The 26,615-nt window shown below is 43.4% G+C and overlaps 1 protein-coding gene and 1 long non-coding RNA gene across 6 annotated transcripts in view; one reads left to right on the top strand and one right to left on the bottom strand.

The window, feature by feature from the left end:
• Positions 1-26,615, bottom strand: part of HDAC7 (histone deacetylase 7) — a 462,267-nt gene that overhangs the window by 190,030 nt on the left and 245,622 nt on the right. The window lies entirely within an intron of this gene.
• LOC143983727 (uncharacterized) overlaps positions 1-26,615 on the top strand; it is a 62,808-nt gene that overhangs the window by 27,082 nt on the left and 9,111 nt on the right. The window lies entirely within an intron of this gene.

The raw sequence follows: 26,615 nt of genomic DNA, 5'->3' as shown, positions 1-26,615 counted from the left end.
ATACAGGGATATGGGAAATATTATTGACATAAACTAACACATAAACCCACACTCACACAGGTTGAACTGGATGGACTGGTGTCTTCATGCAAAATCTGTTGCAACTGTGCATGATAGCCAATCAGCTTTTAACTTCAGCTTGTTCAATTAAGCTTCGACAACAAAAACCTGGAAGCCGACCCTCTTAACATTTCCCCATCATAGACCTTTTGGGAGGGATTTACTGAGACTGGAGCACTCAGAATCTGGTTCAGCTGTGCATAGTGACCAATCAGCTAACTTCAGCTTGGTCAATTAAGCTTTGACAATAAACCAGTTTTCGTAAATCTCCCCTATAATGTCTCATGGTAAAAAAGCATGGCCTGATATATACAGCTAAAAGACTGGACCTTTCTGTAGTATAAATAGAAGAGTTAGATAATTTTTATTTATTTTTTTGTATTTTTATTGCTTTATACATTCCCATATAGGAGCTTTCATTAAGACCCCTTTCACACTGGGGTGCTTTGCAGGCCCTACAGCTCTAAAAATAGCGCCTGCAAAATGCCATGAAAGAGCCGCTCCTGTGTCTCCTGTGCCTGGAGCGGTGCGCTGGCAGGACGCTAAAAAAAGTCCTGCTAGCAGCATCTTTGGAGTGGTAAAGGAGTGCTGTGTATACCGCTCCTCCACCAATCCTGCCCATTAAAATCAATGGGCAGCACGGCTATACAGCCGGCACACCCCAGTGTGAAAGGGGCCTAAGTGCAGACCCGTGGGAAGCTTTCATTACTCCCTGTCCCAGTGACAGCCTGTCAGCATATAAGTAATTGTTTCATGTCAAGGAAGTGGGGGAAAAAAATCTTGCTTGTGGTCTCTTCGCTGTGTGATTTGTCATGTCATTGGCGTAGATCAGGTGATGCAAAAGGGAAGGAGGAAGCTGCAATGACAAGTATGTTCAAGTGAGGAAGACTAGTGCATATGACTGCTGCTGTGCATGATCAATAGGGGAATGTGAGCTTGGCAGAGACCACAGTTGTGGTAATCACAAAACTGCATTCCAGCACATACAGAATAGGAGCTCATAAGGTAAAGTGCAGAAGCCTAGTTATGACTTCTGCAATCACTTTCCCTACACCATCATTACACTGCAAGAAAACTATTGTAAATGTTCTGCTCTGTTTCTAAAGTTTATTACTCTGCTGCCCAAACTACAGATCCATGGGTGCCTCCTGCCCAATGGAGCACTGGACATGACAGAGGTCCCAGTTACAGAGCTTTGTTGCAGTTATGACTAAGTGAAGGAGGGAAAAATGACCTACGAGTCATTAAGAGGAACTCTGAGTCTCTTTAAACCAAAAATGTTAGTTTTGTCTAAAGTCAAAACTTAATTCTGAAAATATTTTGTGAATTAAAGTGAAAGTTCACTCTAAAAAAACTGAACATTAAACAGCCACATAGCACATTTACCTTGATAAATGCATAGCACCATGTTTGACTTCTGTCCTCGTTACGGTTGTCCATCATTTGGCATTGGAAACTGACAGTCGTTTACCAGCGACACCATGTAACTTATGCCATTGGTCGGCCTACCTTGTGCTATCTACATCTTGACAGCATTAGGGAACAGAAGAAGTGTTTTGCAGTCAATCTTTGCAATGCAACCACAAGATGTAAATATCATGGGCAGGCTGAGCAACACCGTGAGTTGCATAGTGTTACTAGTAAATGGCCACCAGTTTCCAATGCTGATTGTTGGACAACCAGAGTGCGGACAGAAATTTAACATGGTGCTTTGCGTTTATCAAGGTACATTTATATGGATGTTTAATGCAAACCAACACCATACACGCTCCCACCCTTGCCCTAAACTGACACCATCAATGATTTAAATGTGCGAAAATACATACGCAAAACGCATGAGAGTTGATTTACTAAAGGCAAATAGGCTGTTCGCTTTGCAAGAGGATTATCCACCAGCTTCTTCTTACTTGATTTTGTGCCATCCCAAGAATGATGCCAGCCCCAGATCTCCAAGAGGAAAAAAAAGCCTTTTCCCACTTGACATCTTGCAAAATGTCATGGAATCTCATGAAAATGCCTTTCTCCCAGAGATTTCTGACCAGATCTCATGGTTTACAATTGAGATTTTTCCTGGCAGGAACTGGTGATGTACCCTTGCCAGGGGTAATTACGAGGGCCCTGGCTACATCACCAGTGCCTCACTCAACCAGGAAGTGGGATAAAATAAAATCTAAATAAAGAATGTTTATTTCTCTGTCCCTTCACAGGTATGACTGCCATCCACCCAGAAGTGAAAACTGAAAAGTGATTGTTTTCCCTGTTTTAAATTGCTATGGTATGTTGCAGCTGACTGCCATCCAACCAGTAGTGAAAATTGAAAAGTGATTGTTTTCCTTATTTTTATTAGTCTAAGTTTTGTTCTGCTTAACCATCTGCAGCCCTCTCCCCACTCTGATGATTTTTTCTCCCTTGTCTCACCTAAATGATGGCCTTTCCTTATCTCTACAACTATGCCCCTTGCAAGTCATATTCACAAGTGGAATTTTTTGCCCTGCCAGACAGCGTTCCTTTATTAACTACCAATTAGTAAATTAACAAGCACCACCCCCACCTGTAACAGTATAAAAGTAAGCATCTTTATGGGGAGAGCACATTTGCTGTGGTGCACATTTGCTGCTGGGGTTCTTTCTATAAGTGGGGTATTTATTTAAGTCCAGCAAATGCACAAAGCGAAAGTATACAGGTAAACAGCATGCAGGTGAACTTGTTTACCTGCTCAGCTCTCCTTCCACTCAACAGGCTCTCTCTACCACGCCTTCTGATGTTTGTGTCCTCTCTCCTTAAGCTCTCTTTCCTTCACCACTCTTCTCCTCCACCCCACACTATATATATATATATATATATATATATAATCAGCCTCACTTCTGTGTTTTCCCTGTTACCGCACTCATCAACTCTTGTTAATCCTAAATCCACACAGTAATAAAACCTCTAGGACTCTGGGGCATGTCCCTTCCTATAAATCGCACGCTCATATTATCTTCTTCACCCTTCTGCTTCTCCTAACCTCTGGAGATATATAACTAAACCCTGGGCCTCCATAATTTAACTGTACCAAACACACCCATTACCTTGCACCCTCTGGCAGCAGCCGTAATCCACACAATTTAGTTTCCATTCCTCTTCTTCCCAAAGCCAGTCTTCTCTTAACATCTGTTCTGACTAATCTTGTAAGAAGGATCTGTATACTTCTCTATTTCCAGTCCACTCTGGTCAGATCATGTCATCCCGCTCATTTGTGCCAGCCAGTGGTGGCTGCAGGGGAGGAGTGCCAACAATGGGTGGACCATAGTAAATCCAGCCATTGACGGCTCAATTCTCAGCTGGTTCAGTAGGGACCGGCTTAGATTCGAACCATGTATAAGCAGGTTAATTGTACCAAGTTGGCCGATTAACTTGGGTACAACCAGCATGTCATAGCTACATAGTAGGTGAAGTTGAAAAAAAGACACAAGTCCATGAGCACTGGTGGCATAAAACTAAATCTCAGAAAGATTTCAACCATTATAAATCTGCTGTCCAAAAATACAATTCCTGCCTCCTCACTGCCAAGCAGACCTATTTTATCACTATCATTAACAACTTATCATTCCTCAACTGTTCTCTACCTTCAACTCTTTACTTTGTCCTCCACTGCCTCCACCTACTTCTTTCTACAACATTTCACTGTCATCCTCCCTAGACAAGCTCACCATTGATGCAATTCGTGAGGAGATCTCCACTGTACAGAAGCCTTCTTCACCTGCTCTTTAGTTCCCTCATCACCTCCTCCCATGTTCGCCTCCAGGACTTTTCCCGAGCCTCTCCCAAATTCTGGAACTCCCTATCCCAAGCTGTCCAACTATCTCCTACTCTGCTTGCTTTTAGACACTCCCTGAAAACCCTCCTCTTCAGAGAAGCCTATCCAGCCCCCACCTAACAACTGTACTTTTACTTTCCCCATCAGATCCTCCCCCACAGCTATTACCTTTTGTATTACTTGACCCTCCCTCCTAGATTGTAAGCTCTAACGAGCAGGGCCCTCTGACTCCTCCTGTATTGAATTGTAACTGTACTGTGCGCAGCACCTAATGTTGTAAGGTGCTGCGCAAACTGTTGGCACTATATAAATCAGGGTATAATAATAATAATTTTACGTATGACTTGCACATATTTTTAGATTGGCACAAAGAGTTGCATGCATTTAGGCTTTTAATGTTTGTGGGGGTAGAAGTTCACTTTAATGTTTACAGAGTAATTCTTTGGTGAACTTCCACTGTAGCGAAATGTCTTTTACACTGTAGATGGGTTATATTTAATCTCCTAGATCATTCTGCCTCCCAAACGTCTAAGGCATTACCCTCAGAATTCCATTCTTTTTCACCTCGGCACAGCATAAGGCATGCCTGTTTAATGACTGAGCTCCAGCCAAGTGACTCCATATTACTTTGTAATGCTTGTAATGTCTCAAGGCTGACATCACAGGTCTAGTGGGATTCATTTGAGAGAAAGTAGACTGCAGATTCCTCTGTGTAATGTTACCATAAGCATTAGCCATACAAATCCCTTTCTTGCAACAGATCCCTGCCTATCTTTGTCACAGATTCCAGATGCATAAACGAGAGTTAGAACAGACTCAGCTGCATATAAATGATGGCAAAGGTGCCTTAAATGTTCTATCAAACAGAGTATTTGCTTTACATCTCCTGGGACAGAATTTTCCTGATGAAGATAACTCCCTCTTCATCAATCCAGGCAAGCGTCATACTGCTAGAGCTGTTAGCGGCCCTGTAAGCACTTATTTTAGCTCAATATAAACTCTACTTTTTCTGTAAACATAAAGGTATGCTCACTATGTGCTCTAAAATGCATGTCTACTGTTTATACAGCAAGGGCCATACCATTTGTGATGGAGCCCCATAGCAACTATGTATGTACGGTCAGAAAGGTTCCTTTAACCAGTGCATATGTAGGACCAGCATTAAGCTACTTAAGATTTATGTACACCCAAAATCAATTTTCCAATATGTTTGGCATTGTGCCTCATGGTATACACCATTTTCGGAAAGTTTAAAGTAGAATTCCAGGATAAACATAACTAATCTTTAAATGCTCCCTTCCCCTCCTAACATCTGTTCTGACTAATCTTGTAAGAAGGATCTGTATACTTCTCTATTTTCAGTCTGTTCTGGTCAGATCATGTGATCCTGCTCGTTTGTGCCAGCCAGTGGTGGCTGCAGGGGAGGGGAGGAGTGGCAACAATGGATGGACTATAATAAAGCTGGCCATTGACGGTTCAAATCCCAGCCAGTTCAGCAGGGACCGGCTTAGATTCGAACCATGTATAAGCAGGCTGATTGTACAAAGTTGGCCGATTAACTTGGGTACAACCAGGATGTCATAGTTACATAGTAGGTGAGGTTGAAAAAAGACACAAGTCCATCAAGTCCAACCTATGTGTGTGATTATATGTCAGTATTACATTGTATATCCCTGTATGTTGTGGTCGTTCAGGTGCTTATCTATTATCTAATAGTTTTTTGAAACTGTCGATGCTCCCCGCTGAGACCACCGCCTGTGGAAGGGAATTCCACATCTTTGCCACTCTTACAGTAAATAACCCTCTACGTCGTTTAAGGTTAAACCTCCTTTCTTCTAATTTTAATGAGAGGCTAGGTCTTGTTAAAAAGTTTTATCCCCATTGTGGGGTCACCAGTATGGTATTTGTATATTGAAATCATATCCCCTCTCAAGCGTCCCTTCTCCAGAGAGAATAAGTTCAGTGCTCGCAACCTTTCCTCATAACTAATATCCTCCAGACCCTTTATTAGCTTAGTTGCCCTTCTTTGTACTCGCTCCATTTCCAGTACATCCTTTCCTGAGGACTGGTGCCCAGAACTGGACAGCATACTCTAGGTGCGACCAGACCAGGGTCTTGTAGAGTGGGAGAATTATCGGTTTATCTCTGGAGTTGATCCCCTTTTTTAATGCATGCCAATATTCTGTTTGCTTTTTTAGCAGCAGCTTGGCATTGGATGCCATTGCTGAGCCTATCATCTACTAGGACCCCAGGTCCTTTTCCATCCTAGTTCTTCCGGCTGGGACAGTTCCCCGCGCCCCTCTGCTGGGAGAACGCAATAGCTCCACGGGTGGGACTCCCCCATCAACACGGTGTTCAGATCCACATCACGTGACCAGAGCTGCCTGTAAATAGGTAAGTATATTGATCTTTCTTACACAGGTTAGTCAGAATAGATGTTAGGAGGGGGGGAGGGGACTTTTTAAGATTAGTCCAGAATTGCTGAAAAAAAAAAAAACTGCACTGTAAGTGTTAAGTGCTTGTTATTTCTGGGGCTTTAATAATTACTGTACTACTAGCTTCAGCCAGCTGCAGTGCAGGGGGGAGGGGAACAGAGGTTACCAGAGGGGAGGGGTTTGGGGTTCAGCGAGGGGCTTGGGGAACAGAGGATAACAGAGGGGGTGCTGCAGAGGTTGAAAGAGAGGGTATTTTGGGGTGTAGAATTTAGAAGGAAGGGGGCCTGAAGTGAAGCTGTGAACAGAAAGGGTTGCTGGGGTGCAAAGGTTGAGCTAAGCAGTGGCATTCGCTGGCACAGAATTCGGTTTCTATGCAGAAGTGAGCCTGATTTTGCACTTTCCAGCTTTAGTAAATAAACCCCATTGTGTACTTAAAAGTGTGGTATGCCTCTACTGCACTCCCGACTACTGCACTTTGTACACTGTACTCCTGATTACAGCACTCTATACACTTTATACTATTCTGTACTCCTAATCCTGGACCTTTCTGCTGCCTACGGTTGACCACCCCCTCCTCCACAAAAAATGTCACACCTTTGGTGTCCATGACTCTAGTCTTCGCTGGTTTTCTTCCTTCTTATCCAACGGCATCTTTAGTGTTATTTACAATTCTACTTGCTCCTCTCCTCTTCCTTTCTCTGTTGGGGTCCCCCAAGCTTCTGTTCTTAGACCTCTCCTATTTTCAATCTACACCACCTCTCTGGGTCAGCTGATAGCCTCCCATGGCTTCCAAAACCATCTCTACGCTGACTACACCCAAATCTATTTCTCTAATCTTCAGCTCACTCCCTTCATCTCCTTACGTATCACTAATTTAATAACAAATATATCAATCTAGATGTCACACCATTTCCTCAAACTCAATCTATACTAAACTTATAATTGCTCCTCCCCCACATGCCCCTTCCCTTGATCTCTCTGTCAAAATTGATGGCACAACTATTAACCCATTCCTGCATGCCTACGTCCAATCACTGTCCAAATCTTGCCACCTCAACCTCTGCAACATCTCCAAAATACGCCCCTTTCTAAACAATGTCACAACAAAGCTCTTAATTCACTCCCTTGTTATCTCTCGCCTTGACCACTGCAACTCCCTTCTCACTGGCTTACATAATGAATTCTGCTGCCAGACTCATCCACCATACCAACCGCTCAGTATCTCCTACACCTCTCTGTTAATCCCTCCACTGGCTTCCGCTCACCTAACAAATTATATTCAAAATACTGAAAACTACTTACAAAGCCATCCACAACTTAGCCACCAGCTACATCACTAGCCTAGTCTCAAAATACCAACCAAATCGTTCTCTTCATTCCTCCCAAGACCTCCTCCTCTCTAGCTCCCTTGTCACCTCCTCCCATGCTCGCCTCCAGGACTTTTCCAGAGCTTTTCCAATCCTATGGAACTCGTTACACCAATCTGTCCACCTATCTCCTACTCTATTAGCTTTTAGACGATCCCTGAAAACCCTCCTCTTCAGAGAAGCCTATCCTACCCACACCTAACAACTGTACGTCTATTTTCTCCATCAGCTCATCCCCCACAGTTATTACCTTTTATATCACTTAGATTGTAAGCTCTAACGAGCAGGGCCCTCTGATTCCTCCTGTATTGAATTGTATTGTAACTGTACTATCTGCCCTCATGTTGTAAAGTGCTGCGCAAACTGTTGGTGCTATATAAAGCCAATATAATAATAATTAAAAAGGTTTATTTTGGTTGGAGTTTACCCTTTGGAATGTGCACCTCTGTTATAATGAGTCATTTATGAGATGTAAAGCAGAAAATCTTGTGGAAGTAAATCCCATAATACCGGCTATTCAAAGGACCAAGATGAGAGATAATAATAGGCTATATTGCTGGATATACACTTAGTAGTTGTGTTGGAGTTTCAGTTCAGGACAGCTTTCTACAACCATATACACTATATTGTTAAAAGTATTGGGCCACCTGCCTTTGCACGCACATGAACTTTAATAGCATTCTAGTCTTAGTCCATAGGGTTCAATATTGAGTTGGCCCAACCTTTAACAGCTTCAACTCTCCTGGGTAGGCTGTTCACAAAGTTTAGGAGTGTGTCTATGGGAATGTTTGACCATTCTCTAGAAGCACATATGTGAGGTCAGGCACTGATGTTGGCTCACAGTCTCCTCTCTAATTAATCTAAGCATACTAGCACATTATGCCTTTACCTTGCAGGGTAAGAAAAAAAAAAAAAAAACGTCCAGCGGTTTACAACTGCTTTAAAATACCGAGATCTCAATGCCTGGTGTGCATGGCCACATAGGCTAGTGTAGAACTGTGTTTAAAGGCTAAAAAAAAAATTCAATTTTAAATTTAAAATGTTTGGAATTTACCTTTTACTTTTTAGTTCTGTCACTTCCCAGCTCAATTTCTCCTGTGGTAAATCTACATGTGGTAAATCTACATGTGGTAAATCTACATACATTCAGATATAATCTACCTCTGAATGCACATATATATACACAGTGTGAATTATTATTTTGTAATTATTTTGTAAGCTGCTTGCTCTGGGGGCCCTCAGCAGGAGGGAGGGGCCAGGAGCACCAGTGTCAGACCCGAGAAGAGGAGGATCTGGGCTGCTCTGTGCAAAACCACTACACAGAGCAGGTAAGTATAATATGTTTGTTATTTTTAAACAAAAAAAAGAGACTTTAATCTCACTTTAGTAAGCATTTATCCCTATTCAGTGTGGGGGGTCCCCACTGCAAGGATAGTTTTTTCCAGTTCAGCTTTAAGTAAATTTTTTTGACATTCTATTGCAAATTTTCTTACCTGATCCTGCCAGGATGAACACTCCCATTTGCAGGCTAACTGCGCTAAGCCACTGCCCTGCAAGGAGTGTTGTCAGCCTGCAGTGTGCACTCCTTCAGATTGCTGTTGGGCTGTCTAACTGGACTATTGGCCTTGAAGGCCAAGGATAAACTGATGAAGATCCCACAGCAGGCCGAAAACAGTGCTGCACATTGTGAGGCAGTGGCGCAACATTGTCAGCAAGGAAGTCTCCCATTTTATCAAAAAAAAAAAAAAAATTGCCCTTACATCCATGTTAAGAAACTGTATACGGTAGGGAATGATGCCAAACATACTGAGAAATTTTTTTAAAAAGTTCAATCTATTACAATCTGCAACACTTCCAGCTCTGCAAAGTGACTCACAAGTGCTGGGAATCAATTTGTTAAGAAAAAAATAAAAGCAGTACTTAAAACCGTTACATATTAGAGGATTTACAGGACTAGAAATATCTGTACATTATCCAAGATGTGGAATGTTTCCATAGACAATCCATATTATTTATAGTAACTAAAGCAGGATTTTTTTTCCCTTTGGTTTAGTCAAGAGGTTGTTTTTCTTATTATCTGGGATACAGAGTGCAACTCATTTTATTATTGCACTGCATTAGTCAAGGGGTTCCCCCGATATACAGTGTGCTTAAAGAGACCATATTAACAGCATAAATAAAATACAGTAAAAGCACAGAAAAAATGCAAGTATTTAAAATATCTTACAGCGTTTTTCCTCCCCATAAATTATTTTTTATTTACTTAATGGACTAGTCAGCTCCCTAGCACAGCCCTATCTCTCCTTGTACATCATAGCTCTCTATTATTTTGAGATTGTCTAATTATTCTCTGCGCCAGCCCAGCTCCTCCTCCATGCCCTTCACTTTCGTATATAACATTTTATGTAGCAGCTGGGGAAGAAAGAAAGGGCAATGGTCTCCAAACTTTATATCAAAGGGGCAATTTACTGTTCTTTAGGCTTTAGGGGGCTAGACTGTGGGCAGTCTAGAAAATGCCCCAACTTTGGTGCCCCATCATTGGCTTTAATGGGAGAAATAGTGACAATAGTTGGTAACACTGGGAAAAAGAGTAATGGCACCCATTAATGGTGTCATTAGGGGTAATGGTGCCCACTCATTGGTGTCAATTGATGGAATAGTGCCCCAAGGGCCAGATAAATGCAAGCAAAGGGCCACATTTGGCCCCCACACTGCAATTTGGAGACCACTGCTGAACCCGCTGGGCACTTCTAAAGAGTGTGCAGTAACATGGGATTTCAAATGCCCAGCTATTCCATGAGACAGCAGTGAGGTAGATGATGTCACCTGTGCCTCCCAGAAGCACTACAGGCAGGCGCAGAGGTAAATCATTTTTACCTGGGTAGTCTGTTTCTTTAGAAATTACTTTTTACACCTTTTTATGTTTGAGAGGGAGGCATGCAAAGAATTTGGCTCTTTATTTGGGATGAAAGGTTGGAAAACTGTCATGTGGGCCACGTCTTAAAATGATACTGTGCAAAATCATAAAGTCTGCTGAGTTTACTTTAATCTTAGTTTAAGTAAGTCCGCTGTATTGAGTTCTATAATCCCCTCAAATTTGTTCGGCAGGGCTGCTGATTATTGTCTTAGTTACCCAGGGTGCTTCTCACATATCATGAGATTAGAGGAGAAAATTCAAAGAATAGAATTCATAATAGAATTACTGCCTTCACCTTGGGCAAAATTTGCCTCCAGTTGACTTTAGTGCATCTTACTGTGATATTAACAAGATGAAAGCTTAAAGAGAAATTATCATTATTTTTTACATTGCTGAGTACATGTACATGTAGTACTTTACATTTGTAACATCTATAACCCCCCCCCCCCCCCTCCCTTTTTTAACTAATGAAACCACCAAGATACTCATTCACCCCCCTTGTTATTTCTCACCTTGACTATTGCAACTCCTCATTGGCCTACCTCACCATAGGCTATCCCTGCTTCTGTCTATCATGATTGCTGTTACCAGACTGATCTACCTTACCCACCGCTCAGTGTCTGCCACCCCTCTCTGCCATATCCTACACTGGCTTCCGATTGCCCAGCAAATTTAATTCAAAACTAACAATATACAAAGCTATTCACAACTCTGCCCCGATCTACATCACCAATCTTATCTTCAAATATCACCCAAACCATCCTCTCCTCTTTTTTTAAGACTTCCTACTCTAAAGATCCCTTGTCTCCTCCCATGCTCGTGTCTAGGACTTCTTCAGAGCATCTCCCATCATCTGGAACTCTCTACCTCTGTCTGGCTATCTCCTACTCTGGCTGGCTACTTTAGGTGATCCTTGAAAATATGTCTCTTTAGGGAAGCCTATCACACCTTCAAATAACTGAACTTTTATCACTTTCATCAGCTTATCACCCACAGTCATAACCTTATGTACCACTTGATCCAGCCTTTTAGATTGTAAGCTCTCTTGTAACTGTATTGTCTCCCTTTATATTGTAAAGCACTGCACAAACTGTTGGTGCTATATAATTCCTGTATAATAATAATACTTTATTTAATGTTCCTAGGTGCCCTTCAACATTAGTTGCAATGTCGGTAAGGGCACCAACAATACCCCCATCCTTGGCACACAGCTGCCCAGCTGAGGCATGTCGTCCTACTTTACCTACTTTACCTCTGCATTCCTCTTGCTAGTGCTTGCCTTGGGCAAGTGCTGAAGCTGGTGACAGGCCCTACACAGCAAAGCAGCAAAATAGATACGTTACTGAGTAAACTACTTGTTGCATGGGTATTATTGCGGCCCACATTCCCATCCACATGCTGAAGATTCACAGAGAACCCCATGGAGAGGTGACCAAGGAACCTGAGAGCAGGCTGGTTGCCATTCAGGCTCTCTGCATTAGGTCAGCTGTATATTGGGTGGCCATTCACAGAGTGGGGGGGGTACCATGTACATCATTGCAGATAATATTTTATCCTATGGTCTGATTGGTCAAACTGATTATTATTGGTAGAATCAACCACTGAGTACACACATAAGCAACCTACCGCAAACCTCACCTGCCAATAAAGTTGCAGGAAGCTTGGAAGAGCAAGCCCTCATTTTTACATTTTCAGAAGCGATTCACCAGACATCACCTGACACCAGATTTCTATTGTACCTGTTTACTTCTGAGTGATATGGTGAGTGATATGCTGTGGCTCAAAGCTCAGATAAGTACTGAAGCTTCTTTGGGGCATGATCACTCAACTTTAAATCCAGGCTTAGAACCTGAATAAGAGGGGGGAATCCCCCAATGGAACACCTGTTCCAGTGACAGCTGTCCAAGAGGGAAATTTCCCTCACATTGGAGAGGTTTCCTCTCACTTCCTGTTGTGTCTCTGGGACAGGAAGTGAAGGTAAATGTCTCCCCTAGGACACACATAGGGGTTTTAATTTCTTTACTTTTTCTGATATACATTCAATTGTATTAAAACTTCATTAAATCTTTTGTTACGAAAATATCCTATGGCCGTTGGTTTTTCAGGAAAAGCTTTGAAGTCATCTTCCCCCTTCTCTGGGTATCAAAGAATAGTTCCCCTTTTTCTGAGTATAAATACATTGCGGCTGTTTGTGAAATTTGTTCTCCAGATCTATTTTAAAGCAAAGCAAAAAAAAAAAAGGCCTAGAGCTTTCACCAAGATTGCTCAGTTTGTACTGTTATGAAATACTTCAAGTTCCTCAATAAAAATCTTTTATAGTTTACAAGTTACAACCCTTTCCTGCCCGTTGAAGATCTATTTCCCAACCAAGCTGATGTGTTGGCTACATGTTTAGCCTCATTTAAATCAAGTACTTTTTTTGTTTCTGTTATAGCCAATTGTTAAATCCAATGACATGACCCAAATGTAAAGTTATTGATGATCTTGGTGGTGGGGGAGGGGATGATCAGGGGCTGGAGGATACTTGGCCTTAAACTATTAGGTCTGCTGTTTCCTGTTCTTGTAGTTTCTGGATGAGACCAAAACATCTGTATGGACTGTAATTAATTCACAGAAAGGCCTGCAATATTCTATGCTGGATGAATAAAATGTTTATTAATTCTAGGCATCTGTTCTAAAAATACCCTTCTTCTGAAAGTAGAGAGCCACGGGGAGACTTTATAATGTTCTCAGACATGTTGATCCTAATGTCAGCAGTGTACAATGTCTATTATGCATATACAGTGCATCCGGAAAGTATCCACAGCGCTTCACTTTTTCCACATTTTATGTTACAGCCTTATTCCAAAATCGATTCAATTAATTATTTTCTTCCATATTCTACAAACAATACCTAATACATAATGACAACGTGAAAGAAGTTTGTTTGAAATCTTTGCAACTTTATTAAGAACAAAAAAAAAATGCAAAACTTAACTTGTAGATAGGTATTCACAGCCTTTTCCATGACACTCAAAATTGAGCTCAGGGGCATCTTGTTTTCACTGATCATCCTTGAGATGTTTCTACAGCTTGATTGGAGTCCATCTGTGGTAAATTCAGTGGATTGGACATGATTTGGAAAGACACACTTGTCTTTATAAGGTCCCACAGTTAACAGTGCATGTCAGAGCACAAGCCAAATCATGAAGTCCAAGGAATTGTCTTTAGACCTTCGAGATAGGATTGTATCAGGATTGTATCGGGGCATAGATCTGGGAAAGTGTGCGGAAATATTTCTACAGCATTGAAGGTCCCACTGAGCACAGTGGCCTCCATCATACATAAGTATAAGAAGTTTGGAACTGCCAGGAATATTCCTAGAGTGGGCAGCCTGACCAAACTAAGCTATTGGGGGAGAAGGGTCTTAGGGAGGTGACCAAGAACCAAATGGTCACTCTGACAGAGCTACAGCATTTCTTTGTGGAGAGAGGAGAACCTTCCAGAGGAACAACCATCTCTGCAACACTCTACCAATCAGACCTGTATGGTAGCGTGGCCAGATGGAAGCCACTCCTTAGTAAAAGGCACATGACAGCCTGCCTGGAGTTTGCCAGAGGGCACATGAAGGACTCTCAGACCATGAGAAACAAAATTCTCTGGTCTGATGAAACAATGATTGAACTTTTTGTCCTGAATAGCAGGAATCATGTCTGGAGAAAACCAGGCACTGCTCATCACCTGGCCAATGTCACCCATACAGTGAAGCATGGCGATGGCAGCATCATGCTGTGGGGGATGTTTTTCAGCAGCAGGAACTGGGAAACTAGTCAGGATTGAAGGAACGATGAATGCATCAATTTACAGAGACATCCTTGATAAAAACATGCTCCAGAACTCAGACTGGGGTGAAGGTTCATCTTCCAACAGGACAACAACCCTAGGCACACAGCCAAAATAACAAAGGAGTGGCTACGGAACAACTCTGTGAATGTCCTTGAGTGGCCCAGCCAGAGTCCAGACTTGAACCCGATCGAACATCTCTGGAGAGATCTGAAAATGGCTGTGCACCGGCTCTCCCCATCCAACCTGATGGAGCTTGAGAGGTCCTGCAAAGAAGATTGGGAGAAACTGCCCAAAAATAGGTGTGCCAAGCTTGTAGCATCATACTCAAAAAGACTTGAGGCTGTAATTGGTGCCAAAAGTGCTTCAACAAAGTATTGAGCAAAGGCTGTGAATACTCATGTAAATGTGATTTTTGTTTTTGTTTTTTATTTTTAATAAATTTGCAAAGATTTCAAACAAACTTCTTTCACGTTGTCATTATGGGCTATTGATGGAATAATGTTGAGGAAACGAATGAATTTAATCCATTTTGGAATAAGGCTGTAACATAACAAAATGTGGAAAACGTGAAGCGCTGCAAGTACTTTCCGGAGGCACTGTATTAATATAAACATTTGGGCCTCGTTCACACAGGTATGCTTAAGTGTACATCCGCGTGAAGGCACATATTTGCCTGGTGTTGTGCTGTGTATCTGCATGCAAGCAGTCCCATACATGTCTGTTGGGACACAACGGATGCACAGATACAGCCCTTGGTCCCAATTTGACAGCCATTTAGGTGCAGACTGTGCATTTGGGCACATGCAACCTGTTAAATTGGGACCAGTGCCTGTGTACATGCAGCCTCTGCATCCGCAGAGACATGAATAGGACTGTCTGCACACAGTTGTGCATTCTGTGCAGGAAAACATGACCCTTTGCATGGATGTCCTTATAAGCACACCTGTGTAAATGAGCCCTTAAAGGAGAAGTATAGCCAAAGCACTTATGGCCTTATTTCTCCTTGGATCACAGGAGTGCACTTAGTTGTGCACTCCTGTGACCCAGATTCAGCCCACAGCTGGCTTGGCTAGCAGGTTAACAGGTCATGATCAGCAGATCAATCACAAATTTTAAAGGCTAAGTTCACTTTTTTCCCAGAAAATAGCTTATGCAGTTAAGGGTTCCAGTCATAGGTGTGCACAGCTTATTGCATTAGGGTGTGCTCCCCAAACACACATCTTTCTCTGCAGCCTCAGCCACACGGGGCAGTGAATGAATGTGAAGTGCTCTGTGCGGAGCGTCTTCCTGTTCATTCATGAACTGAAGCATAGTAAACTTAGATTACTATCTTTCAGTTTTGAATGGACACTGTTCATTTAGAAAAGGCTGATAAATGACATATTTACTAGCTCCTTCCCCTGCTCTCCATCCTATAACAAAGGGGGGGCCTAGGCAGTTGGGGGAATCATCACCGCACATAGGGATTAGGGTGTGCCCAGGCACACCCCCTGAACACGCCTATGCATGTCATACCTTCCTGCTCTGTGCAGTAGTTTCGTACAGAGCAGCCCCAATCCTCCTCTTCTCGGGTCCCCCGCAGGTGCTCCTAGCTCCTCCCTCCCTGAGGTTTAGGTAAGTATTAGGCAGGACTGGGAGGGGGATGCTGCACAAAAAAGTTTTTTTTACATATATGATATAGAATGCATGACAGTAAAAAAAACTTTGCGCCTTTACAACCACTTTAAGTGTTTTGGTAGAATTGGTTCAACACTTGACCTGATGCGTTTTGTCACTTCAAAAATATCACTCGAAGCTCAAAAAAGTACATAAGCTTCTTGAGTCATATGCTTTTGGTCCCCTTAAACTACAATGTGAGAGCCCAAAAACACCAGTATTATATACAAGTTATCGTCCTGAAAAACACGTGCGTAAAAAAAAAAAAATGCTCTAACAACACTTGAAAAAGTTCAATTGCGTACCTAGTCGTATAAACACTGATCCCTTGGAGAGGTAAGAAACACCTGAAATGTTACATGTGAACATATCAAAGCAGAAAAAGATAGAATGAAAAAGAATTTCCAATCTAAAATGAAAATACTGTATGCTGTATATCCAAAAAATATGTCCACTCTAAATGCACCATATCCTGTGAAGGCTAGACAATAAACAGTTACATCTGATTGACTCCTACACTATGAAGAGAAGCTGGCAGGAGACTACTTTGAGTCGGGTAAGGAATCAACATTGGAGAAGTATTATTCTGGCTTGTTCTGTTTTTCACAAACAGGAAAAACTGCAATGCACTTAGCAAAGGGATTGGAAGAGAAATACAAACCTGGTCCAAAATGAACAATACTCCCAGGGCACTGAAACCTTCTGCCAAATTTATGAAAGCTACATTTCAACCCCAACCGTATAATTCCTTCAGCTTTCCCACATACGACAATTGGACTCTGTTGAAGGACGCACAAGCAGCTGTTGATGGTCGAGAAATAGGGTCCTTCATTTCAAAAGCCACGCCTGTGAGACATAAAACCAATGTTTTCTCCCCATTTTGCACATGTAGCGTTTATGTCTGGCACTGAATGTAGAATTCATAATGCCATATGATTCAACACACTGGCTCAATTCTAAGCAAAAACCTCACGGACTATCCTTGCCAGCTAATAACACTTTGGACAATATCTCCACCAACATTCTTCTTGCCTTTCCATATGGCTAAGAAGCGCCTTATGCCAGGGCTCATCTGCCAGATTTGACACTGAAATCATGTTGCAGATATTCCACCCAGATGTTGCATCATCTTGAAAGGCTATATCACAAAAAGAAATGGCTAGCTTAATAACTGTTCGCTACTTTGTTACGTAGCTGACATTTATGGCTTCCATAGGCATTTAGACATCAAAAAACACGTTCATAGAATTTTTGAAATTATAATCTTTGATATCTTTGTGTGTGAATATGCTTATAAAAATGATCATTCTCATCCCCAAATGTCTTTATTACATTTACTGCTTCTGCCTTTTAGTGCACTGATTATGTTTTACTGTTCTGTAAATATAATTCTGTAAGTGTAGTCACAATGACTGCGTTCTTATCCCGCGATCTCTGCAGCACTCCAGCATGGATGCGGAATATACCTCCTGGTATAACAGTGGGGGAAAAAAAACTACAAATTTCAGTAGGAAATCATAACTAGGAGGTAATCATAAGAGACATCACTGCAAGAATGTAAAAAAATGAAAAGTCATGTGACAAATCACATCGTTTACCAATAACATGAGTACTTACTGAAATTTTACCAAAATTTCCCATTAAAGTGGACCTAGCATCAGGTTCATTTTTCACATCAAACCTGATTTTGGCACCGACAATCACTGTAGTCAATGCTATTAAGTCTTGTTTAGACTTGCGGCTGAGCCACTTTTTTGACACCTGCCAACCGCCCCTCCATAAGCTGCTTTTGACAGTGGGGGGGTCGTTTACATGCTGCATCCACGATGCTTCACGACCTTGGTTAAGTTGACCCAACGTATCGATCAGCAGGCAGCACACTCTTTAACACAGGGCATAAGGGGCAAATGCCCGGGCCCAGTCATTTTTGTGGGGCCCAAAGCAGCTGCCAGCAAATAGTTGACTTTGGATTCGGGAGCGCCAAGAAAAATGTTTGCCCAGGGTCCAATCAATATTAAAGATGGCCCTGGGCACGCTACAGATTCAAGTCAATGGGGAAGCACCACAAATGCATCACAACTGCATGCTTTACCCGCAGTTACGGTGCAGTTGTTGGCAAAAATGGGGTTAAAACAGGCGTCACATTGCTTCCTCACTGGCTGTCAGTAGCCTCTGAAGTGCAATCTGGAAGCAGATTTCAGCAGCAAGGGAGATCTATGGCCCGTACACACGATCCGAATATCGTACGAAAACGGTCATCCGAGGAAGGATCGTACGATTTTCGGATCGTGTGTACACTACTTTCGACAGACAATCACGACCGTTCATCCGATATTATTCGATCGGACATGCACGGAAATTCTCCTCGTACGATTCCAGATCATACGATTTTCGTTTAGTCATTATAGTTGTCATCCGAAAATACAATACAAATACATTACAACACATGACATCACTAACGATTTTTTTCAATTTCTACTTGCGATTATTAACCGAAAACGGTCGTGAGATCGGTCATACGATATTTGGATCGTGTGTACGGGGCATTAGACGCACATCTAAATCTACCCTTAAAGGGGAGGGCCACCCTGAAAAACAAAAAAATGTTAAAAATTCCAAAAAATCTAAAAAAAAAAAAAAATGAAAAAAATTTTTTTTTTTACTTACCAGAAATGCCTGTTGCTAGGCACTTTCTCCTAATCTTCCTCTTCCTCCTCCGCGGAGATCTTCTGTCTTCTGTCTTCGTCGCGGCGTCTTCTGGGTAATGAGTCGCACTGTGTTCTGGGAACTGTGTGTTCCAGAACACAGCGCGTCCCATTCAGAAAGCGCTGCGGGACTCGCGCATGCGCAGTAGCTGCGGGACTCGCGCATGCGCAGTAGGAAACGGGCAGTGAAGCCATAAGGCTCCGCTGCCTGTTTCCCTTACAAGGGATGGCGGCGCCGGGACCCGAGAGCCGAGGGACGGGTCGGCCTCGGGCGGCCGACATCGCGGGCGCCCTGGACAGGTGAGTGTGTTTATTAAGTCAGCAGCTGCAGTGTTTGCAGCTGCTGACTTTTTTTTTTTTTTTTTTATAACCGGCCCTTCGCTTTAAGGGCCTTACACAAGCCAAATTGCAGGCGGTATTGCTTGATTCAATAGAAACCAGCTGACATCCATGTGCATGGCAGCCAGTCCGACAAAGCCAGCCTTTTTGGCCAGCTTCTGTTGACGTGGCATGACTGAAAAAGGTCTGCCAACCAGCTCCCAATCAGTACTCTCAGACAATGGCTAAGAGCGCTGACCAATGTGTTCTGGGAGGTGTTCTGAGAACAAAAAAGGATCAGCAGGGGAGATCGTTGTACTAACATCAGTTTGTTAGTACAGCGGCTCCTCCTGAGCTCCTCCGTTTTTTTTTCGTACAGCCCACTGGGTTGAACAAAAAAAAAAACGACTATTGTGCTGACTGTGTATCAGGCTTTACAGTGACAACAGAAATCTTTCGTGTCCTGTGCCATTATTCTTAGAATGCCTATGGTTGTACAAGGTGGAGCTTATGACATATTGTCCTTCCTCTTTACCTTGTCCTATCAGCAAAAAACCTTTGTTACATTCACTTTCGTGAACATGGATGTAACAGCTTTGTATCCTTTTTAAAAAAAAAAGGCGATCTGTGTGGCAGTGCCATTCACAAATGCTGGCACAGGACCTGGAAGATCATGTCTCCCAGGGTGGTAACACCCACTACTACAGTGATTATTAGCTTCCCCAGCTGTCCCTCAGGTATGAAATATGCAATTTACATTAGTCCAAGGTAGACCAATAAAACCATGCAATAATGATCATACCTGCAGTTCAGCTTAGGCCTCATGCACACGAGACGCAGTTAAACGCGCGTTCAGATGCAGTTGGACAGTTTTTTCAACTGCACCTGAACTCATTCAATGTTATCCTATGTGTCCATGCACACAGTCTCGTTTTTTTGCGTTTATATGCAGTTGCGTTTAATCACGTTTTTCCAGAAGCAAAAAAATGCGTTCAGAGACAAAAATTTCTGCGTTTCAGACGCAAAACGGGGCTAAACGCGGCTAAACGCGGCTGAACGCGGCAACCGCGTTTAGCCGCGTTTGCGTTTATATGCGTTTTTAAAGGTGACCTTTTTTTTTTCATTAAAAATCTAAAAAATTATTGCAAATGATGAAAAACCATTAGAAAAATATTTTAAACAATTGCAATTGCAAGTGGACAATCCACAACTTGTGGCAAGTGACGTGGCAAGTGGACAATCCACAACTTGTGGCAAGTGACATGGCAGGTGGCAAGTGATGTGGCAAGTGGACAATCCACAACTTGTGGCAAGTGACGTGGCAGGTGAAGTGGCAAGTGACGTGGAAAGTGGACAATAGACAACTTGTGGCAGGTGACGTGGCAAGTGACCTGGCAGGTGACGCGGCAAGTGACTTGGCAGGTGACGTGGCAAGTGGAAAATCAACAACTTGTGGCAGGTGACTGGCATGTGACGTGGCAAGTGGACAATCCATAACTTGTGGCAGGTGACGTGGCAAGTGACGTGGCAAGTGGACAATCCACTTGTGGCAGGTGACGTGGCAGGGGACGTGGCAAGGGACGTGGCAAGTGGACGATCCACAACTTGTGGCAGGTGATGTGGCTGGTGACGTGGCAAGTGGACAATCCACATCTTGTGTCAGGTGACGTGGCAGGTGACGTGGAAAGTGGTGTGGCAAGTGGACAATCCACAACTTGTGGCAGGTGATGTGGCTGGTGACGTGGTAAGTGGACAATCCACAACTTGTGGCAGATGGCATGGCAGGTGACGTGGAAAGTGGACAATCCACATCTTGTGGCAAGTGACGTGGCAAGTGGACAATCCACAACTTGTGGCAGGTTATGTGGCAAGTGATGTGGCAGGTGATGTGACAAGTGGACAATCCACATCTTGTGGCAAGTGACGTGGCAGGTGATGTGGCAAGTGGACAATCCACAACTTGTGGCAGGTGACGTGGCAGGTGATGTGGCAAGTGACGTGGCAGCTGACGTGGCAAGTGGACAATCCAAAACTTGTGGCAGGTGACGTGGCAAGTGACGTGGCAGGTGACGTGGCAAGTGATGTGGCAAGTGGACAATCCACAGCTTGTGGCAAGTGACGTGGCAAGTGGACAATCCACAACTTGTGGCAGGTGATGTGGCAGGTGACGTGGCAAGTGAACAATCCACAACTTGTGGCAGGTGACGTGGCAAGTGACGTGACAGGTGAAGTGGCAAGTGACGCGGCAAGTAGACAATCCACAACTTGTGGCAGGTGACGCGGCAAGTGACTTGGCAGGTGACGTGGCAAGTGGAAAATCAACAACTTGTGGCAGGTGACTGGCATGTGACGTGGCAAGTGGACAATCCATAACTTGTGGCAGGTGACGTGGCAAGTGACGTGGCAAGTGGACAATCCACTTGTGGCAGGTGACGTGGCAGGGGACGTGGCAAGTGGACGATCCACAACTTGTGGCAGGTGATGTGGCTGGTGACGTGGCAAGTGGACAATCCACATCTTGTGTCAGGTGACGTGGCAGGTGACGTGGAAAGTGGTGTGGCAAGTGGACAATCCACAACTTGTGGCAGGTGATGTGGCTGGTGACGTGGTAAGTGGACAATCCACAAGTTGTGGCAGATGGCATGGCAGGTGACGTGGAAAGTGGACAATCCACATCTTGTGGCAAGTGACGTGGCAAGTGGACAATCCACAACTTGTGGCAGGTTATGTGGCAAGTGATGTGGCAGGTGATGTGACAAGTGGACAATCCACATCTTGTGGCAAGTGACGTGGCAGGTGATGTGGCAAGTGGACAATCCACAACTTGTGGCAGGTGACGTGGCAGGTGATGTGGCAAGTGACGTGGCAGCTGACGTGGCAAGTGGACAATCCAAAACTTGTGGCAGGTGACGTGGCAAGTGACGTGGCAGGTGACGTGGCAAGTGATGTGGCAAGTGGACAATCCACAGCTTGTGGCAAGTGACGTGGCAAGTGGACAATCCACAACTTGTGGCAGGTGATGTGGCAGGTGACGTGGCAAGTGAACAATCCACAACTTGTGGCAGGTGACGTGGCAAGTGACGTGACAGGTGAAGTGGCAAGTGACGCGGCAAGTAGACAATCCACAACTTGTGGCAGGTGATGTGGCAAGTGACGTGGCAGGTGATGTGGCAAGTCACGTGGCAAGTGGACAATCCACAACTTGTGGCAGGTGATGTGGCTGGTGACGTGTCAAGTGGACAATCCACAGCTTGTGGCAGGTGGCATGGCAGATGACGTGGAAAGTGGACAATCCACATCTCGTGGCAAGTGACGTGGCAGCTGACGTGGCAAGTGACATGGCAAGTGGACAATCCAAAACTTGTGGCAGGTGACGTGGCAGGTGACGTGGCAAGTGACGTGGCAGGTGACGTGGCAAGTGACGTGGCAAGTGGACAATCCACAACTTGTGGCAGGTGACGTGGCAGGTGACGTGGCAAGTGAACAATCCACAACTTGTGGCAGGTGATGTGGCAAGTGACGTGGCAGGTGATGTGGCAAGTGACGCGGCAAGTAGACAATCCACAACTTGTGGCAGGTGATGTGGCTGGTGACGTGGCAAGTGGACAATCCACAGCTTGTGGCAGGTGGCATGGCAGATGACGTGGAAAGTGGACAATCCACATCTCGTGGCAGGTGATGTGGCAAGTGACGTGGCAAGTGGACAATCCACAATTTGTGGCAGGTGACGTGGCAGGTGATGTGGCAAGTGGACAATCCCCAACTTGTGGCAAGTGACGTGGCAAGTGGACAATCCACAACTTGTGGCAGGTGCCGTGGCAAGTGACACGGCAAATGCAAGTGTACAACTGCTCTCTATGCTGCTGCTGCTCACTCTGATCAAAATAGCAGAAATAGTTAAAAAAAATGCTTTGAGAGCTTGGGGAGGGTCTACATGATGTTATCTTTATAAACGCGTCTAAACGCAAACGCGTCTAAACGCGTCTAAACGCGTCTAAACGCGACATGCAAACGCGGCAAAACGCGCGTTTCTAAACGCGCGTTTCAGCTTTTTTTTGACAGAGGTTTCATCTGCGTCTCGTGTGCATAAAAGGGAACTAAACTCTCGCAATCAACATTAACTATTTCAATCATTATGCTAGCAGTAGTGCACCCTCCTGCCTGAATGCCTGAGCTAAGGGCAGATGGAATCCAGGAAATAAATACATAAATCATCTGCCCTTACTTAAGGTGGCTGCAGCTAGAAATGCTAGGAGAGTGTTTTTCAAAGTGACAACAAAATAAAGCATGGAGACATGGATGGACGGGTGAGTTTGCCTTTAAAAAATGGTTTAAATAGCGTTTTCCGTTTGTGTTGCTAAGATACAGCTGAGTTACACTGTAAGTGCATGCACGCTAAGTAATGTGTAAGTGACCTCCCAAAGAGATCACCAGATTCCCCTCACAGTTCATTAATCTCTAGTTTCCTCCACACGGAAAGCACCATATTTGTTCCTGGCACTATCCAGCATTAATTCCCTAGACATCCAATTACTGGCTTAGAAATTGCACAATCATATAAGCACTGGTGCCTATGCAGTTCTTGACTGTATTCTCAAATGTCTGGCACATTTTTGCCCCTGCTACAGCCTTTTACCTTGTGACTTGCTACAAAGTTTCAATGTATTCTGATCACTGGCGGGGAAGAAGAATGAGGAAATGCTTCCTCCTGCGTGCAGCAGACTAGTGATATCATCTTAGACCATGTATACTTGGCACGTCAGGAATATATATTTTCAGACTTGAAAGTTACTGAAAGGTCCACTTTAACAACAATATTTAGGTATTAGCATTCGATACTGATATGACATTTATGAGCCACAATTATGATTGATAAATAAGAAGATCTGATTTTACACAATCAGCAATGCTATACCAATGGCCCATATACCATCCGATTCAATAATAAAGAATGTTATTCTCTTAGAGCCCATCCATAAAACTGCATGTTCATAGCACCCCAAAACCATAGAAAAAACTGTTTTTATAATAATCTATGGGGCTCTTCACATCAGTGCACTGCATTAGAGTACAGTACAGTGCGTTGTTCAAAAATCATGCTTGCTGCATCATTTGCACAGTTCTTAACCACTTACTTACTGGGCACTTAAACCCCCTTCCTGCCCAGAACAATTTTCAGCTTTCAGCGATGTCACACTTTTAATAACAATTGGGCGGTCATGCAATGCTGTACCCAGATACATTTTTTAGCATTTTTTCCCACAAATAGAGCTTTCGTTTGGTGGTATTTAATCACTACTGTGTTTTTTTTTATTTTTTGCTAAACAAACAAAAAAATCCCCAAATTTTGAAAAAAACAAAACCTGTTACATTTTGAAAACAGGTAATTTTTCTCCTTCATTGATTTGCGCTGACGAGGCAGCACTAATGGGCACTGATAGGCACTAAAAAGACAGCACTGATAGGCACTGATAGGTGGCACCGTGGCACTGATGGGCACTAATTTTTGGCACTGATGGGAGGCACTGATAGGTGGCACTGATAAGCGGCACTGATAGGTGCCACTGATCGGTGGCACTGATGATGAGGCACTGATGGCCATTGATGGGTGGCACTGGTGGGAAAAGGTAGGTGGCACTGTGGGTACTGGTAGATGGCACTGGTGGGTACTGATAGGTGGCATTGGTGGGCAATGGCAGGTGGCACTGGTGGGCACAGATGAGGCACAGACTGATGTCCCTCTGACAGAAGTCGGTGATCGGCTTTTTTTTCCCCCTTTACGCTGACAGTGAAAATGCTGATTACCAATCTTCTGTTTAGATCAGCTGTCATTGGTTGACAGCTGATCACGTGGTAAGGGGTGGGGATCGGCCCCTTACTCCGATCTATGATCAGCCGAGTCTCATAAACTCATGGAGTCTATGGACGATCTCCCAGTAATTAAAGCCCACACTGTAGCCAGCTATAGTGTGTGCGGGAAGGAGTTAAACAACATGTATTACATTACAGTCAATGGTAATGCATTAAAAGTGCATTAAGATTGCAATACTCATTCGGAAGCACAGGCAGAATCGCAACGATTCCACCCATGATCTGGAACGCCATGGTGTAAATGGAGCCTAACAGGGGCACAGACAGCAATACAAACTGACAGGGGTTCTAATCCTTTTATCCTTGATCCTTTTATACTCTAGCCAAAAAAAAGAGGGGTTTTCTTTAGTAATATTTAGGGTAATATTTTGTGAATTATGGTCGGCCCAAAAACAGCTTACCAATTATTTGTGCATATTGAGATTACAGATTTTTACTTTGTATTAGTACATTTTGCACTGAGTGGTTGAGCCTACCAAATACACTAGCCAACACTTGACCCTTTGATAATTCTTAGGCTTTACGCACACAAATGCTAATTTTAAGGGCTCTTTACTTCTTTTTTTTTTCTGCCTCTAATACTCTATGTTAGCCTATGTGTTTATGCACACAAAGGCGTTTACAAGCAAAAACCCAGAGTCAGCTTGTTCAGGAGGGGAATCTTTTGCCGCTATAAAATGCCTAATGTGCCTAAACCCATGTAAATGCATTTAAACACGTTAACGCTAGGTGCGTTAAACACTTTAGCATTCATTCATTTCAGCAGGCAGAATAAATGAATATTCTGCCTAATGAAAAAAAACGCCTAAACGCATTTGCAACAACGCGGCCTTGTGCTCGCAGCTCGCGTTCAAGCGCCCAGTGTGCACGAGGCCTTACTTTAATTTCCAGCTTGATAATAAATCTGTAGGAAATTATAGAGTATTATTGATCTGAATTTTCTTTATTTTTAATAGTAAATAACCATTAAAATTGCAAATAATTTAAAATGCCTAGGTTATTCCTAGATATGGCTTTCAGTCTTATCTGGTAGGCTTTTGTGACACGCTTGATGCCGAAAGCCAGGACTACACATTGCTGTAGTTATCTATACTGTTCCATATCTTCACAACTCTTTGAAGTATCCAGCATGTTGAAAGAAAAAATATTTTGATAGAGTCTGTTTTAACATTCCATTGTCCAAGACAGACCTCTATAGATAGGCAGTAGGGCTACCAGAAAAGTGTAAAGCTCTCCCACTGACCTGGGCAGCGTTGCTACTTTTTAGCCTGTTCTCTAAAAGCTTCCACCTAGGTGCCTTTTATTATTACAATAGCAGAAATGTGGGACGGGTACCATACAAATTATAGACAACACAGTTGTGTATTGTCCGTGATTTCTTTTTATTTTTTTAATTTGTACTAACATTCAAAAAATTCAGGGCAAGGTTTCTGATCATGTGACCTTTGTGATTGGCTGTCACAATGGTCACATGATTGTAGAGTTCACCATCGCAAGTAGAGATCAGGAGCTTTCTGTTACCTGCTGGTAAGTGTGCCGGGAGCGAGCAGGGTGTGCGCTCTTGGCACAGCTCTGTTTACATTCTCATGCGCATATATGTGCCCTCTCAGCGTTAAGGCCTACCCACGAGAGGCTGCATACACGTGTACCACCAACGTGAAG

Source organism: Lithobates pipiens, unplaced genomic scaffold (assembly GCF_037356315.1).
Source record: "Lithobates pipiens isolate NorthernLeopardFrog02 unplaced genomic scaffold, aLitPip1_a1.2 Scaffold_16, whole genome shotgun sequence".
NCBI classification, from domain to species: domain Eukaryota; kingdom Metazoa; phylum Chordata; class Amphibia; order Anura; family Ranidae; genus Lithobates; species Lithobates pipiens.
The sequence above is the reverse complement of the archived record's forward strand: the minus strand, read 5'-3'. Positions and strand labels throughout refer to the sequence as shown.